Here is a 4,278-nt window from a genome sequence, read left to right on the forward strand (position 1 = left end):
TTTTTCTTAATTTTCTTTGTAACTCGGTGTTATTACTTTATTTTTCATGTTAACAAACTCTTCCACCGGTCTTGGTAGAACAACATTACAATAAATGAAAAGAACGAGTTTGCTTTTCTTCTACAATATTACTTTTATTGTTAACTGGTTTTCAGCATACAAGGCCATCTTCAGACATTTACATCAGGAATGTCTGAAGATGACCCTGTAAGCCGAAAATAGGTTAACAATAAAAGTAATATTGTAGAACAAAGGCAAACTGGTACTTTATTTTTCTTTGCTGAAAACAGTTTTTCATTGTAATAAGGAACAGTTTATAATATTATGTGATGAAAATTTTAAGATATTCGATCTGTTTGAAAATACAGGGCAACGGCCTTGCCGCAGTAGATACACCGGTTCCCGTGAGATCACCGAAGTTAAGCGCTGTTGGGCGTGGCCGGCACTTGGATGGGTGACCATCCAGGCCGCCATGCGCTGTTGTCGTTCTTCAGGGTGACTCGGCCACGTGATGCCAATTGAGGAGCTACTCGACCGAATAGTAGCGGCTTCGGTCAAGAATACCATCATAACGACCGGGAGAGCGGTGTGTTGACCCCACGCCCTCTTATCCGCATCCTCCTCTGAGGATGACACGGCGGTCGGAAGGTCCAGGTAGGCCACTCGTGGCCCGAAGACGGGGTGATTTTTCTCAGTTTTCTTTGTAGCTCGGTATTATTACTTTACTTTTCTTCGCTGAAAACAGTTTTTGAACGTAATAAGGAACAGTTTATGATATTACGCTATGAAAATTTTAAGATGTACGACCTATTTTGAAAATACAGGGTAACGGGTCTTTAAATTCGCAATAAATGAAATGAAGTGAATGGAATCTGAAACCCTAAAAGCACTTACAAATAACCCAGATCTGACAGCCCTAGTAATGTGATACTTCCATTTTGTTCCGCAGTTCCAAGGCACGACAGAACTCAGTAGGTTAAGGACCGCTCTATTCATGTTTACTGCAACGAGCGGACTCCATTTTTAGAGAGGTACTTCTGCACACAGCCACACCAGGAAAAAAAAATTTTCACAGGTCATTTTCAGCTTCGCATTACCGCCGCAGTAATAGCGTCCAAACGTTTTATATTTTTAAATTCCGCATTTGTACTGCCATTACACTCGAAAGTATTCGGAGGAACCTTTTCATTTGTGGCAGCCGTGAATATGTGTTTATTTTTACAGCCCGCACACAAAAAAGCGGCTAAATAGAAAGGCAAGATAGCCGCAAAGAGATATAGAGGGGTGAGGAATGGGTGGGGTGGTTGACTGTGCGGGGGTGGAGCGGAGGTGGAGTATATACATCCCTGCTGAGTGCCGTCGTTAAAAGCTGGAAAGCGGGTTTCGCATTTCGGGCCACGGACCAACGGCGTAATAGTGCAACCCGAAACTCCGGCACAACTAATGACCGGTGCGCGAGGGGAACGGATTCATCCCCCTTAAAAATACACGCCCTGATGAATATTTGAACCCGTTTCGCCCCAGTCAGCGGCGGGGTAAGTCGTAAAAAATAATCCCCCAGTCCGTGCACTGCTGCCTGTTTAGGACGGCGCTAGTGGTGGACTACTCTGGGGGGGAACAAAAAAAGACAGGCGAATGTAAAATAGAAAGGGTAGCGCCCGTCATATGGAGAGATTTTGGGAAAGTGCACCTGGTAGCGGACAGCACAGCGAGCGCCGCATATGCAGATGTATTCTCTGCCAGCCACAGGATTTGTCTGCGAGACGTAAAGGATTAGTGGAGGCACACCCAGGGATATGATGCCGCTTGCTTCAGAGTCTCGCATATCTGCATTGCATTACGAGCATTACTGCATAAGACGGAGAGTGGGATTACCATAACATATCTTTATTTACAAGGAGTTGCGGGATGCAGTTACGTAATGCTATGACAGGAAACTTGAGGCAGGAGGCAGAGCATGCAAATACAGGATGTGGTTTGGTGTGCTGAAGTAGGAGAAAGTTTGAGTGGTAGAAGTGCATGGGAGAAGTACGAACAGGGGGGAGGAGGGAGAGAGAGAGAGAGAGAGAGAGAGAGAGAGAGAGAGAGAGAGAGAGAGAGAGAGGAGGAGAGGGAGGGAGGGAGGGAGGGAGGGAGGGATGGAGAGAGGAGGAGAGGCAGAGAGAGAGGGAGAGGATCGGAGAGAGAGCCGTTACTGAATAGGGACTAGGTACATCATGTAGCTTTTTTTTATGAGTCATGACTGGTTTGATGCTGCCTGCCACGGCTTCGTAAACTGTGGCAACCTCTCCACCTCAGAGTAGTATTTGCGAACACACACACTCTCTCTCTCTCTCTCTCTCTCTCTCTCTCTCTCTGTCTCTCTCTGTCTCTCTTCTCAGCGATCACGGGCCCTGTAGACCACGCGCTACATCAACGATCTGCCTCCACCGCCTTCTATCTCTCGCAGCCTCTCTCCACCCTGCGGAAATTCCTAATGCTGCGATGTCCTTCTCTATGTCATCTTTCTACCTTGTACGAGGTCAGCCCAATGGTCTTGTTGCCTGGAGAGTTCCTTCAAATACTTTCTTGGTGATTCTGTTGTTTTCCATTCTGACCACATATCCAGTCCATTGCAGTCTCCTACTTTTTAATTTCTGGATGATAGTAGGTTGCTTCATTTACTGATAAAATTCATTGTTCTTTCGAATTCTCCATACGCCATTCTCCAAGACAGGTCCCCAGATTTTTCTCATTACGTTTCTTTCAGAAACATTCTGTTTTTCTCTTTCATTCTTTGTATGCGTCCAGCTTTCTTAACCATACAGTTCTATGTGGCAGATAATAGTGTTGTATATCTTCATCTTTGTGGTGATTGACCAAGCTTTACTTTTGAGTGGATTTATTAGTGAGTACAGACATCTTGACTCTGAGGCTATTCTTTCATTTATATCCATTGTTATGATGTTTTTACTGTTGAAACGTGATCCAAGGTATTTAAACTGGAGAACTTTTCTGAATTTAGAATGTTGGTCAATTTCAAAGTAAGGATTTGGGTTTATGACTCGACCTATTTCCATATATTCGGTTTTCTCTTGGTTAATCAAAAGCCCGATTTTGCTGGCACTGTGCTTGAGAGATCTGTACATGTCTTTCAGTTCTTCTTCAGTTTCACTCAGCAACACTGTATCATCTGCATAAGCCAGGCGTTTTACTTCACTGTGTTCGAATCGGAGACCATTGTATAGATGTAAATTACTCTCCCGAACCACTTTCTCTAATGCAAGGTTGAAGAGGACACATGAAACAGCGTCTCCCTGTCGTAAGCCTGTTTTAATTGGAAAGGTGGGGGATATGGATCCCCTGTCTGGAAGCCATCCATGCACAGTTGTATCATCCTAATGATTTTACTGGATATACTAAATCCTTGTTAGGTGTTGTAGAGGCTACTTCTTTGGATGCTCTCGTAGGCTCGCTGAAGTCAATGAAGATACAGTGGATGGTTTTGTTCCCAGTATTTCTGAAAGATAGTAAACAAATTATCAGTTGTGCAGCGGTTTTTTCGAAATCCAGCCTGGTAATCTTCAATAATGTTTTGCGCTTAAGGTTTAAGTTCTTCCAGAATGGTCATTGACAGGATTTTGTATGTTATGTTCAGCAAACTGATTCCTCTGTTTCCTTTCTTGTGTATGGGACAAATTACTGCAGTTTTCCAATCTGCAGGCAGTGTTTTAGTTTCCTAGAACATTCGGATAAGGTTATAAATTTCTTTGTGTAGTTTGCTTCCGCCCTCCTTTAACATATCTGCTGATATCTGGTCCTCGCCTGTTGGCTTGTTGTTTTTGAGCTTTTGAATGGAGTGGATCACTTCCTGTTCTGTGATTGTACATTCGTCATTATTAATGCTGTCACTCTCAGACATTGCGTGATTGAATGTTATATGCGAATAGCGCAATTTAACATTTCTGACAAATACTCTTTCCATTTGCATCCAACGTCCTCAGTTATTTATAGTTCATATGCCAATCTCTGTCTTCTCCTACAGCTTTCACCCTCTGCAGCTCCTTACAATTGAATGTATTCCCACAGTACAGCGTTCTCCAGTCAGATCGGGAATGAGCAGAAGCAGTTTTTATCTTTTACAAGTTCAAACTGGTGGCCTATTATTTTTTTCCCGTTTAGTGTCAGGTATATCGAAATAAGCAAGGTAATCGGTAGTGTTGTACTCTGACTGAAAGCAGACAAAATCCTGTTCAAACTCTGCTTTGCAGATGTGCCAATTATTCCTCAACCTCTTCT

General features: G+C 43.4%; 1 pseudogene; it reads left to right on the forward strand.

Moving 5' to 3' along the window:
• Positions 1-368: 368 nt before the first annotated feature.
• On the forward strand, positions 369-486 carry LOC126428546 (5S ribosomal RNA; annotated as a pseudogene).
• The last annotated feature ends 3,792 nt before the right edge of the window (positions 487-4,278 follow it).

The sequence above is a fragment of the Schistocerca serialis genome, chromosome 12, assembly GCF_023864345.2.
Source record: "Schistocerca serialis cubense isolate TAMUIC-IGC-003099 chromosome 12, iqSchSeri2.2, whole genome shotgun sequence".
In the NCBI taxonomy this organism is placed as follows: Eukaryota; Metazoa; Arthropoda; class Insecta; order Orthoptera; family Acrididae; genus Schistocerca; species Schistocerca serialis.